This window comes from Bufo bufo, chromosome 5, assembly GCF_905171765.1.
Source record: "Bufo bufo chromosome 5, aBufBuf1.1, whole genome shotgun sequence".
Lineage (NCBI taxonomy): Eukaryota > Metazoa > Chordata > Amphibia > Anura > Bufonidae > Bufo > Bufo bufo.
Window position 1 is genome coordinate 278717848 of NC_053393.1, and position 15002 is coordinate 278732849.

Below are 15002 nucleotides of genomic sequence, written 5' to 3' on the forward strand. Positions count from 1 at the left end.
GAATTTCAGACGTGCTGATGTAGCAAGGGCTGTAAAATTGTGTATTTTGCCCTAAAAGGGTGTTTTATTAATAGAAGAATATAACCACAGTATTTAAAGTGTGTATCTCACAATGACATATGCAGCAAAGGCTACAAAATTAAGTTTATGGCCCAAAATGGGTGTTTGTTTAATAACAGAATAAGACAGCAGTATATAAACCTTTAATTTCACACGTTCTGATGCAGCAAGGGCTGTAAAATAGTGTATTTTGCACAAAAAGGGTGTTTTTAAAAACCCAGAAAATTATGGCTGTGATTCTAGCTTAAATTGCACACTGTCTAATCATGCAAAATGTATATTGCCAAAAAAGTGTGTTTTTTACTAACAGAATTTGAAAGCTGTATATAACGTTTGAATTTCACACGTGCTGATGCAGCAAGGGCTGTAAAATTGTGTATTGCCCAAAAAGGTTGTTTTATTAATTGAAGAATATAACCACAGTATCTCAAGTGTGTATCTCACATGTACAGATCCAGACTAGGCCGCAATTAACCCCTTAAGGACACAGTCTTATTTCACCTTAAGGACCAGGCCATTTTTTGCAAATCTGACCAGTGAAAGGTCGTGAGTTCCAATCCCAGGAGAAACTTTTCTGAAAGACATGCTAAATGAGATTTAAATACACCAGGGTCTCGTAGATCACAGTGTGTGTGTTTTGTGCGGCTGCTGCCTCAGCCTGTCAGTGGTGATAACTTTAAAACACTTTGACTTATCCAGGCCATTCTGAGATAGTTTTTTCGTCACATATTGTACTTCAGACACTGGTAAAATGAAGTAAAAAAAATTATAATTTTTATTTATAAAAATATACCAAATTTACCAAAAATTTGTAAAAAATTGCAAATTTCCAAGTTTCAATTTCTCTACTTCTATAATACATAGTAATACCTACAAAAATAGTTATATATTTTATTTTTGGGGGATGTTACAAGGCTTAGAAGTTTAGAAGCAAATCTTGAAATTCTTCTGAAATTTTCAAAAACCCACTTTTTAGGGACCAGTTCAGGTCTGAAGTCACTTTGTGAGGCTTACATAATAGAAACCACCCAAAAATGACCCCATTCTAGAAATTACACCCCTCAAGGTATTATCACCTACACAGCTCAAAGAGCAACCACACAGAGAGCAATTCTCATTAATTATTCTTTATTGGATATCCAACACATTATATGGTATATCAATTAAAACATATACAAAAACAGCACATACTGGGAACACAACGGTGTTACAATAAATGTATAAAAACAGAGTAAGCTCCAAACCAATAAGGGACTAGTATCCCCCCATACACAATAAAGCAGTATCAGCCTGGTGGGGCGCATATAGCAATAATAGCATCCAGAGCATACATAAACAAACACTCCAAACATTTAAGGGAGTGTAAGCCTGGGTGCCGCCCACACCAAGCAGAGACTGCAAGGGAAGAGGGGGGGGAGAAAACACAGTTTAAAGTGCAAGTGCAATGAATACCTACTGACCCTGGTCTGAAACAGCCGCCCGACGATCGTTTCGCAAAATGCTTCCTCAAGGTATTCAAAACTGATTTTACAAACATCGTTAACCCTTTAGGTGTTCCACAAGAGTTAATGGCAAATGGTGATAAAATTTCAGAATTTAGATATTTTGGCAAATTTTCCATTTTAATCAATTTTTTCCAGTAACAAAGCAAGGGTTAACAGCCAAACAAAATGCTATATTTATTGCCTCGATTCTGTAGTTTGCAGAAACACCCCATATGTGGCCGTAAACTACTGTACTGGCACACAGTAGGGCGTAGAGGGAAAGGTGCGCCGTATGGTTTTTGGAAGGCAGATTTTGCTGGACTGGTTTATTTACACCATGTCCCATTTGAAGCCCCCCTGATGCACTCCTAGAGTAGAAACTCCATAAAAGTGACCCCATCTAAGAAACTACACCCCTCAAGGTATTCAAAACAGATTTTACAAACTTTGTTAACCCTTTAAGTGTTGCACAAGATTTAATGGAAAATAGAGATCCAATTTAAAAATTTCACTTTTTTGGCAGATTTTCCATCTTAATATTTTTTTTCCAGTTGCAAAGCAAGGGTTAACAGCCAAACAAAACTCATTATTTATGGCCCTGATTCTGTAGTTTACAGAAACACCCCATATGTGGTTGTAAACTGCTGTATGGGCACACGGTAGGGCACAGAAGGAAAGGAATGCCATACGGTTTTTGGAAGGCAGATTTTGCTGGACTGGTTTTTTTGGCACCATGTCCCATTTGAAGCCCCCCGATGCACCCCTAGAGTAGAAACTCTAAAAAAGTTACCCTATTTTAGAAACTACGGGATAGGGTGGAAGTTTTGTTGGTACTAGTTTAGGGTACATATGATTTTTGGTTGCTCTATATTACACTTTTTGTGAGGCAAGGTAACAAGAAATAGCTTTTTTGGCACCGTTTTTTTTTTTTGTTATTTACAACATTCATCTGACAGGTTAGATCATGTGGTATTTTTATAGAGCAGGTTGTCACGGACGCAGCGATACCTAATATGTATACAATTTTTTTATTTATGTAAGTTTTACACAATGATTTCATTTTTGAAGCAAAAAAAAATCATGTTTTAGTGTCTCCATAGTCTGAGAGCCATAGTTTTTTCAGTTTTTGGGCGATTATCTTAGGTAGAGTCTAATTTTATGTGGGATGAGATGACGGTTTGATTGGCACTATTTTGGGGTGCATATGACTTTTTGATCGCTTGCTATTACACCTTTTGTGACGTAAAATGACAAAAAATGGCTTTTTTTACACCGTTTTTATTTTTATTTTTTACGGTGGTCACCTGAGGGGTTAGGTCATGTGATATTTTTATAGAGCCGGTCGATACGGACGCGGGGATACCTAATATGTATACTTTTTTTTATTTATGTAAGTTTTACACAATGATTTCCTTTTTGAAACAAAAAAAAATCATGTTTTAGTGTTTCCATAGTCTAAGAGCCTTAGTTTTTTCAGTTTTTGGGCGAAATGATTATTGCGGGATGAGATGACAGTTTGATTGGTACTATGTCGGCGTACATGCGACTTTTTTGATCACTTTTATTACCATTTTTGGGAAGTAAGATGGGCAAAATTTCAATTTACTCATAGTTTTTATTTTTTTATTTTTATGGCGTTCACCGTGCGGGGAAAGTAACATGACCGTTTTATAGATCAGGTCGTTACGGACACGGCGATACCTAATATGTGTAGTGTATTTTATTTTTTTAATTTTTATTCAGTGATAAATGTGTTTTTTTTATCTTTACTTTTTTCACTTTTTAAAAAAAAATTGGACCCAAACCCACTTGGTTCTTGAAGATCTGTATTATGATGTCTGTATAATACAGTACAGTACACTATATAGTGTATTGTACTGTATTTTACTTACACTTTGTCTGAACAGATCTATGCCTTTAGCACAGATCTGTTCAGCACCATGGACAGCAGGCGTCCTGTTGCCATGGGAACTTTCCCCGTCTGCCACAACTGAGCAGACAAGGAAGGGTAATGAGGGGGGCTCCCTCCCTCTGTGACCCAATCCTGTCTGGGGGCTGCAAAGGCAAAGCAGCCCCCCAATGGGAGAGGGAGGGAGCTCCCTGACTGTTAACCCTTTCCATACAGCGGTCTGTACGGACCGCGGTATGGAAAGGGTTAAACGGCTGACATCGCAGCACAGATGTCAGCCATTTATACCAGAGTGTCAGCAATGTGCTGACACTCTGGTATAACCACTGGACACCAATGAATATTCAAGAGGAGGCGGGCGCGGGATCACAATCCCGCCTCCCGCACCGCCTGCAACACCCCCCCTGCACCACCCGCCGGCATGAAATCATTCAGGGGTGCAGGGGGGGTGAATAATCTATAATTTCGGCATATTAAAGTCTCTGATCCCCGCGGTTAGGGACACGGGGATCAGAAACTGCAGAAAGCGCAGCAAACCACAGGTCTGAATTGACCTGCGGTTTGCTGCGATCGCCGACACGGGGGGGTGGTCACGGGACCCCCCTGCGCATTTATCCGAGGTGCAACCCGCTAAAACAGGATGGGTAGCGGCGTCCCGCTACTTAACAGCTTGCAAGCGATTATTTGTTTACCTTTAATCCAGCTTCCATCGAATCAGACTTTACCGAACCTTGGGATATTGTCACTCCCTGCGTTGTGCCGGCGATGTTGTCGCACTCTGGTATCGGGAGTTTTTTCTTAACCTCTTCCAGACATAGGGCGTACAGGTACGCCCTTATGTCCTGGTACTTAAGAACACAGGTCGTACCTGTACGCCCTGTGTATTTTCGATCACCGCCGCGCGGCGGGTGGTGATCGGAACTACAGATGTCGCGAACATAAAATTTTCCGTTTGCGAATGGCAAAACGCGATTTTTTGCAAATGTTCGCGAACGGGTAAACCGCCATTTTAAAACCCACAGGGACTCTTTCTAGCCAAAGTAGTGATGGAAAAGTTGTTTCAAGGGGACTAACATCTGGACTGTAGCATGCCGGAGGGGGATCCATGGCAAAACTCCCATGGAAAATTACATAGTTGACGCAGAGTTGGGTTTTAATCCATAAATCACCTAACAATCCTACATTTTTTTGAACAACGTGGTTTAAAACATCCAGTGTGTGTATACGATCAGGTATGATGTTGTATCGATCAGGTAGTGTAAGGGTTACGCCCGCTTCTCAGACATTGACAGACCAAACTCCCCTTTTAATGCACCGCAAACAACCGCAAACAGTCCATTTGCCCAACCGCAAACTCCCCATTTGCACAAGGTTGGATACCAAGCTAGCCATGTCCCGTTGATGTCATTGAAGGTTTCTTCCTCCACCCAGCCACATACAACACCAAGGGTCCCCGAAAGGTGAATTGAATAGATTTTTTGAACGGGTAGATGGTTAAAAAAACGCTGGCTCCCTCCCCTTTGTTTGAATCCACGGTCACTGCGTCTGCGCTGTGCAATTTACTGTCACATCCGATATGAGTGGTATTTTCTGTAGTTCTCTTCTCATCAGTTTAATCCCTGTTACGTCCCCAATCTGGGATCCATTTATTGAATTGATTTTTCGAACCACGAGATGGTTAAAAAAACGCTGGCTCCCTCCACTTTGTTTAAATCCACGGTCACTGCGTCTGCACCGTGCAATTTACTGTCACACCCGATATGAGTGGTATTTTCTGTAGTTCTCTTCTCATCAGTTTAATCCCTGTTACGTCCCCAATCTGGGGTCCATTTATTGAATTGATTTTTCGAACCGGGCGATGGTTAAAAAAACGTTGGCTCCCTCCCCTTTGTTTGAATCCACAGTCACTGTGTCTGCGCCGTGCAATTTACTGTCACACCCGATATGAGTGTTATTTTCTGTAGTTCTCTTCTCATCAGTTTAATCCCTGTTACGTCCCCAATCTGGGGTCCATTTATTGAATTGATTTTTTGAACGGGGAGATGGTTAAAAAAACGCTGGCTCCGTCCCCTTTGTTTGAATCCACGGTCACTGAGTCTGCGCCGTGCAATTTACTGTCACACCCGATATGAGTGGTATTTTCTGTAGTTCTCTTCTCATCAGTTTAATCCCTGTTGCGTCCCCAATCTGGGGTCCATTTATTGAATTGATTTTTCGAACGGGGAGATGGTTAAAAAAACGCTGGCTCCCTCCCCTTTGTTTGAATCCACGGTCACTGTGTCTGCGCCGTGCAATTTACTGTCACACCCGATATGAGTGGTATTTTCTGTAGTACTATTCTCATCAGTTTAATCCCTGTTACGTCCCCAATCTGGGGTCCATTTATTGAATAGATTTTTCTAACGGGGAGATGGTTAAAAAAAACGCTGGCTCCCTCCCCTTTGTTTGAATCCACGGTCACTGCGTCTGCACCGTGCAATTTACGGTCACACCCGATATGAGTAGTATTTTCTGTACTTCTCTTCTCATCAGTTTAATCCCTGTTACGTCCCCAATCTGGGGTCCATTTATTGAATTGATTTTTCGAACCGGGAGATGGTTAAAAAAACGCTGGCTCCCTCCCCTTTGTTTGAATCCACGGTCACTGTGTCTGCGCCGTGCAATTTACTGTCACACCCGATATGAGTGGTATTTTCTGTAGTTCTCTTCTCATCAGTTTAATCCCTGTTACGTCCCCAATCTGGGGTCCATTTATTGAATTGATTTTTTGAACGGGGAGATGGTTAAAAAAACGCTGGCTCCCTCCCCTTTGTTTGAATCCACGGTCACTGAGTCTGCGCCGTGCAATTTACTGTCACACCCGATATGAGTGGTATTTTCTGTAGTTCTCTTCTCATCAGTTTAATCCCTGTTACGTCCCCAATCTAGGGTCCATTTATAGAATTGATTTTTCGAACGGGGAGATGGTTAAAAAAACGCTGGCTCCCTCCCCTTTGTTTGAATCCACGGTCACTGCGTCTGCGCCGTGCAATTTACTGTTACACCCGATATGAATGGTATTTTCTGTAGTTCTCTTCTCATCAGTTTAATCCCTGTTACTTCCCCAATCTGGGATCCATTTATTGAATAGATTTTTCGAACCGGGAGATGGTTAAAAAAACGCTGGCTCCCTCTCCTTTGTTTGAATCCACGGTCACTGCGTCTGCGCCGTGCAATTTACTGTTACACCCGATATGAATGGTATTTTCTGTAGTTCTCTTCTCATCAGTTTAATCCCTGTTACGTCCCCAATCTAGGGTCCATTTATTGAATTGATTTTTCGAACGGGGAGATGGCTAAAAAAACGCTGGCTCCCTCCCCTTTGTTTGAATCCACGGTCACTGCGTCTGCGCCGTGCAATTTACTGTCACACCCGATATGAGTGGTATTTTCTGTAGTACTATTCTCATCAGTTTAATCCCTGTTACGTCCCCAATCTGGGGTCCATTTATTGAATAGATTTTTCGAACGGGGAGATGGTTAAAAAAACGCTGGCTCCCGGGGGGCGTGGCCTGACCGAGCTCTATGGCGGCTGCTTGAGTGCGGAGCTCCCGCTACTAGTTTTCACTACAGCCTGTTTTAAAGCACTACCCACGAGCAGCGAGGAAAATTCACCCTAAAGATCCCCCCAGAGTCTTGTCAGATCACAAGAGAGACTCGTCTCAGCATTTACACATGGAGAAATACCTTCAGAAGCAAGCTTCCCAGACGCCAGCACGTAGGAGGTGAGCGAACCGCAAGTCGGAAATGAAGCGACAGCACTTACCCGCGACTTCTTAGAGAAGGCACTTTACAGAGGCACTTTACAGAGCGCTGGCCCCGATCGCTGCTGACTTAGCAACTATAAAGGCAGACGTCCGCCATATTGGGGACAGGGTCGAATCCCTTGAGACGGTACAAGACTCCATGTTGACCTTTAATGCGGCGGTTAGAGAATCGTTAGGGGCTCATAATAGGGCCATGAACAGCCTGCTCTCACAAATGGAGGATCAAGAAAATAGGAACCGTCGGCGAAACATACGAATAAGAGGGCTCCCAGAAGCGGAAGAGAAGGAAGATCTGATGAATGTAATGGGCCTACTATTTTCCTCACTACTCGGTCCAGAGAGGGCTAAAGATGTCACTGTAGAGAGAGTGCACAGAGCACTTCGGCCAAAGCCTAGTTCTTCTGAAAATCCGAGGGACATTATATGTGGTATCCTGAGCTTTAGAGATACAGAAGAAGTATTACAAAAAGCGAGAGAAAAGAAAGAGATTCACTTACTGGGGAGAAGCGTGCAAATATATCAAGATCTTGCGGCCTCTACACTTCAGAAGAGAAGAATATTGAAACCACTTACAGATCTCCTCCGTTCTTCCAAGATTCCTTACAGGTGGCTATTTCCATTTGGCATCCTGATTACTGCCGGGAATCGCAGGTTCACTGTTCGTACTCCCACTGATTTACCACCAGTCTGGGAAATGCTGGACCTTACTCCGGTAGATGTTCCATCCTGGCTACCAGTACCTCCAGAAGAAGATTTACCTCCCTTGCCACAGGCCTCAACATGGCTGAAGCCGAAACAACAGCGAAACGTCCGAGGTAGAAGAGGAGCAAACAGAGGGACAGACGCCTGAGACTTGACAGTCATTTAATTATCGGCGGTGTATCCGTCAACCTATCAGGGTATCCTTTTGCTTTACTTTAACTCCTCAGGTGCCCGCATGTTCACTTTTCATACGATCAGTGAGACCCACATCATTATTTCACATGTGTTTCTGATGTTTTTATACTTTTCAGCACATTTTATATGTTCAGTTAGAAGGGTCTAACGCCTAACACCTGACGATTAATACTCGAGAATATGTAGTTATGGGTAGTCTATTAGCTTAACTTCATATTCATTGGGCTGTAGTCGAAATCTAGGCCGATCAGGAAATACTTATGGAAAATGTTCCCCCCCCCCCCCATAAAGAAAGATGCATGGGGGTTTTTAGTGTTACCCCTATTATGCATAATTCGCAATGAGTTATATAGTTTTTTGTTTTTGCTCCATCTCCTGGTACTACTGGTAATTGCAAGGTTACTTTATTTATCACTAACACAAAAATGGCACCGTTAATACTTAATGTCGCCACCTATAACGTACATGGCTGCAATAGCCCCGTTAAGAGAAGTCATATTTTTAGGTCTATTAAAAAAGAATCCATAGATATCATTATGCTACAGGAGACACATTTCGCTACTCACCATATACCGAACCTGGGTAACTCATCCTTTCATTATTGGTACCATTCCTGTTCAAATACATCTTCAGCGAGAGGGGTTAGCATTGGACTTAAGAAAAGTGTCCCATTTACCTTCCATTCACAACTAGTGGATCCAGAGGGCAGGTATTTATTGGTCAACTGTGAGATAGGACATACTAAAGTTACCTTATGTAACTTATACGCACCAAATATTAAAACGGTTCATTGGTTGCTTGAAACCCTGGACAAGATAGCTGCTTTTGCCTTTGGTTGGCTTCTAATTGGAGGCGATTTTAACTTAACCCTCAATCCCTTACTAGACTCCTCAAGTGGGAAGACGGCTATCTCGTTCAGGGCGCTGAAGGCACTGCACACACGTATGAGGGATATCCATATTGTAGATATTTGGCGATCTGTACATGGGGATAGAAAAGACTTCACTTTTTATTCAAATCCTCACAGATCTTACCAGAGGTTAGACTACCTTATGATACAAGAGAACCATTTAGATTTCATACGGTCGACTGCGATAGATTGTATAACAGTCTCTGATCACGCGATGGTTCATTGCGCCATGCAATTCCCGAGTCTGAGCAGTAGGGAATGGTCTTGGAGGCTGAATCACACACTATTGGATACCCAGTCAAAAGTAGATATGATCTCGCAGAAATTGCAGGAGTATTTTGATGTGAATGTGAATACAGCAACTACGCCTGCAATCACGTGGGAGGCACACAAAGCGGTCATTAGGGGGGAATTCATAGCCCTGGGTTCACATGTAAAAAGGGAGAGAACAAAACAGATGCAGGAATTATTGACCCGCATTTCCCTACTTGATAGAACACACAAACAATTCCTAGCGCTCAAAGATCATAAGCAGTTAGTGGAACTTAGACAGGAACTCAAGTCCTTACTTAACATTAAGGCTGCTAAGGCGTTCTTAAGAGCTAAACATAAACACTATATTCATGGTAATAGGGGTAGCAAAGTAATGTCTGCTATGATTAAAAAACAAATCGAACAAACATATATTAAACAAATGAGGACCCCAGAGGGTCAAACTACTACAGATGTCTCAGAGATATCTAAGGTTTTCACGGAATATTACCAAGGACTGTATAACTTGCGGAAAGAAGAAAATAGTGAGGAATTACGGATTAGACAAGATAAGATTTCCTCTTACTTGCAGGACTTAAATCTACCGGTACTATCAGAGGTAGAGAAAGAGAGCTTAGTCGCCCCAATAACCCTTGGGGAAATTCGCAAGGTACTTAAGTCGATTCCAAATGGGAAAAGTCCAGGTCCCGACGGATTGACTATAGCTTATTATAAAAAATTCCTCCCAATTTTAGGACCACAGATGGAGTCGCTTTTCAATTCTCTGTTAAGTGGTTCCCCCCTTCCCAAGCAGTCATTAGAGGCCCACATAACGATCCTGCCGAAACAGGGTAAAGACCCCAACTTACCTTCCAGTTATCGCCCAATCTCTTTGCTCAATGCTGATATCAAGCTTTGGGCGAAGATTCTGGCTCACAGAACTTCATCCTTTCTGGTAAACTTGATCTCGCAGGAGCAATCTGGTTTTGTGGGGGGCAGGGAGTGTAGGGATAGCACACTCCGAGTTATTCTAGCTCAACAATATGCCTTATCTCATGGTAAAAAAAATACCTTATTAAGTACTGACGCTGAAAAAGCGTTTGATAGGGTGGACTGGCAATTCATGGCAGCCACCCTTAACAAGTTTGGCTTTCCGTCTCAATTTGTTGCGGCTGTGCTGTCCCTATACTCCTCCCCTACGGCGAGGATTCAAGTTAATGGGAATCTCACCTCTCCTTTTATTATCAGAAACGGGACCAGGCAGGGATGTCCACTATCCCCCACCCTATTCATATTGTGTTTAGAAACTTTCTTACAAGCTATTAGACAAGATGAAGACATTCAGGGACTTAGAGTAGGTTCTCAAATGCATACTGTTGCAGCCTTCGCTGATGACATGCTTCTTTTGCTTTCTAACCCGAGAGTGGCTTTTCCTGCGCTTCTTGAGCAACTAGAGCACTTCGGGGCACTATCCAATTTTAAAATTAATTTAGCCAAGTGTGTAGCCTTAGGAGTTAATACCCCGCAGTCGACCATATCTCACCTCAAAACCAATTACCCGTTTCAATGGCAATCAGACCATATCACCTACTTAGGAGTCCAAATAACTAAGAATCCGGAACAACTTTTCTCCCAGAATTACCCCAAATTGTTAGATGACCTCAAAAAACAACTAAAAGACCTTAAGATACCTTTCTTAACATGGTTGGGGAGAAAGAATGTTATTAAAACGTATGTTCTACCCAAACTATTATATTTAATGCAGGCCTTGCCAGTAGCTTTACCCCGTCAATTTTTGGGACAGATTAGGGGAACTTTCTCCTGTTTTGTATGGAACCAAGCCAAACCCAGAATTGCTTATCGGAGATTAGTTTTACCAAAACATAAGGGTGGTTTTGGTTTACCGGACGTAAGTGGATACTATAGGGCCATACAATTGAGACTCCACTCAGAATTAATAAACCCTAAAATTAACAAGTTAGGATGTCAGGTAGCGAGGAAACAACTAGGATCCAAGGGTCTAGCTCTGTTATGGAAAGTTGGTAGGAAAATGACACATAAAGAAAACATACCTGCTACATTAATGGGTGTCGTTGACTCTTGGAGTAAATTATCCCCATTTCTGTATCCCTCCAGAATGATTTCTCCCATGACACCTATTAGACTTTTGCCTTACTTAATTATAGATGGATATAGGGATGACATGGGATTATGGGAGGCCTTGGGAGATATAGCAATAGGTGATCTATTAACTCATCGTCAGATTCCAGAAGTAGCATTTTTAAAAGAATCCTTTAATAGGGTTCCTTGGTCCTTATCACATATCTCACAGTTCACCAAGATTTGTAAGAATTATCTTGATATCACTCAGGGAAACTATGTTTCTACATGGTATGATGCAATTTGGAGTCAGTCAGCAAGTAATAAAGGTGCAATCTCCCGTCTGTACAACAAAATCCTAGAATTTAATCCTGACTCCAAACCGCTGTTCGTAGAGCAATGGGCCAAGGATATAGGAGTTCCTATTGATAATATAACATCAGAAAAAATACTCAACCATACTCATGGATTTTCAAGGTGCATAAAAATACAAGAGAACTCCTTTAAGATTGTAACCAGGTGGTACAAGACCCCTGATAAACTACATAAAATCTCTCCCTCTGTATCCGCAGACTGCTGGAGATGCGGGGCTGCTAGAGGCACTATGTTTCACATATGGTGGTCCTGTCCACTAATAAAGGTCTTTTGGGATAAGGTGTCTAGTAGGGTGCAAAATATTTGCAAGATAGGGGCTCCTATCACTTCACTAGTAGCCATTCTTAATGTACCAGACTGCAATTACAAGTTATCTGCACATTCTCTTTCAGCACACCTGATTTCAGCAGCTAAATTGTTGATCCCAAAATACTGGCTGGCCAAGGAAACCGCTAATATGCAGGAATGGAAGTATAAAGTTCAAGAATTGTGCCAACTTGAAGAATTAACGAGCTGGGAATCGTTGTCCCATGACAAATTCCTTTTAACTTGGGGAAAGTGGAAAGAATGGTATAAAACTGCATCGGACGGAGAATAGAGAGGAGAACTCCCCAAGGAGCTCTAGAGTAGTAGAACCCTAGCTTACGTCTTATGAAAGTTATAGGAGTAGTAAGGGACTAGCAAACTCACATCCTCATTATGAGATAGTTAAATATCTGAGATGGGAGTTAAGAATACATTATTATTAATGAAGCTTCTTCACCATGTACTGGAGTGGATAGGATTTGATGGAATTAGGTTGTCATTTGCTTTTATACCTAATTGTATTGTACCCTTGCATGTATACTCAATTATTGACTCAAATGGCCAGTGATGATATGTATTACATATGGAGCAGTTATGATGTTGTTCTACTATATTGTACTGTTTTGTATTGATAAAAATTTGAAAATAAAGATTTGAAAAAAAAAAAAAAAAACGCTGGCTCCCTCCCCTTTGTTTGAATCCACGGTCACTGCGTCTGCACCCTGCAATTTACTGTCACACCCGATACGAGTGGTATTTTCTGTAGTTCTCTTCTCATCAGTTTAATCCCTGTTACGTCCCCAATCTGGGGTCCATTTATTGAATTGATTTTTCGAACGGGGAGATGGTTAAAAAAACGCTGGCTCCCTCCCCTTTGTTTTAATCCACGCTCACTGCGTCTGCGCCGTGCAATTTACTGTCACACCCGATATGAGTGGTATTTTCTGTAGTTCTCTTCTCATCAGTTTAATCCCTGTTACGTCCTTAATCTGGGGTCCATTTATTGAATAGATTTTTCGAACGGAGAGATGGTTAAAAAAACGCTGGCTCCCTCCCCTTTGTTTGAATCCACGGTCACTGAGTCTGCGCCGTGCAATTTACTGTCACACCCGATATGAGTGGTATTTTCTGCAGTTCTCTTCTCATCAGTTTAATCCCTGTTACGTCCCCAATCTGGGGTCCATTTATTGAATTGATTTTTCGCACGGGGAGATGGTTAAAAAAACGCTGGCTCCCTCCCCTTTGTTTGAATCCACGGTCACTGCGTCTGCGCCGTGCAATTTACTGTCACACCCGATATGAGTGGTATTTTCTGTAGATCTCTTCTCATCAATTTAATCCCTGTTACGTCCCCAATCTGGGATCCATTTATTGAATTGATTTTTCGAACCGCGAGATGGTTAAAAAAACGCTGGCTCCCTCCCCTTTGTTTGAATCCACGGTCACTGTGTCTGCGCCGTGCAATTTACTATCACTCCCGATATGAGTGTTATTTTCTGTAGTTTTCTTCTCATCAGTTTAATCCCTGTTACGTCCTTAATCTGGGGTCCATTTATTGAATTGATTTTTCGAACGGGGAGATGGTTAAAAAAACGCTGGCTCCCTCCCCTTTGTTTTAATCCACGGTCACTGCGTCTGCGCCGTGCAATTTACTGTCACACCCGATATGAGTGGTATTTTCTGTAGTTCTCTTCTCATCAATTTAATCCCTGTTACGTCCCCAATCTGGGATCCATTTATTGAATTGATTTTTCGAACCGCGAGATGGTTAAAAAAACGCTGGCTCCCTCCCCTTTGTTTGAATCCACGGTCACTGTGTCTGCGCCGTGCAATTTACTATCACTCCCGATATGAGTGTTATTTTCTGTAGTTTTCTTCTCATCAGTTTAATCCCTGTTACGTCCTTAATCTGGGGTCCATTTATTGAATAGATTTTTCGAACGGGGAGATGGTTAAAAAAACGCTGGCTCTCTCCCCTTTGTTTGAATCCACGGTCACTGCGTCTGCACCGTGCAATTTATGTCACACCCGATATAAGTGGTATTTTCTGTAGTTCTCTTCTCATCAGTTTAATCCCTGTTACGTCCCCAATCTGGGGTCCATTTATTGAATTGATTTTTCGAACAGGGAGATGGTTAAAAAAACGCTGGCTCCCTACCCTTTGTTTGAATCCACGGTCACTGCGTCTGCGCCGTGCAATTTACTGTTACACCCGATATGAATGGTATTTTCTGTAGTTCTCTTCTCATCAGTTTAATCCCTGTTACTTCCCCAATCTGGGATCCATTTATTGAATAGATTTTTCGAACCGGGAGATGGTTAAAAAAACGCTGGCTCCCTCTCCTTTGTTTGAATCCACGGTCACTGCGTCTGCGCCATGCAATTTACTGTCACACCCGATATGAGTGGTATTTTCTGTAGTTCTCTTCTCATCAGTTTAATCCCTGTTACGTCCCCAATCTAGGGTCCATTTATTGAATTGATTTTTCGAACGGGGAGATGGCTAAAAAAACGCTGGCTCCCTCCCCTTTGTTTTAATCCACGGTCACTGCGTCTGCGCCGTGCAATTTACTGTCACACCCGATATGAGTGGTATTTTCTGTAGTACTATTCTCATCAGTTTAATCCCTGTTACGTCCCTAATCTGGGGTCCATTTATTGAATAGATTTTTCGAACCGGGAGATGGTTAAAAAAACGTTGGCTCCCTCTCCTTTGTTTGAATCCACGGTCACTGCGTCTGCGCCTTGCAATTTACTGTCACACCCGATATGAGTGGTATTTTCTGTAGTTCTCTTCTCATCAGTTTAATCCCTGTTACGTGCCCAATCTGGGGTCCATTTATTGAATTGATTTTTCGAACGGGGAGATGGTTAAAAAAACGCTGGCTCCCTCCCCTTTGTTT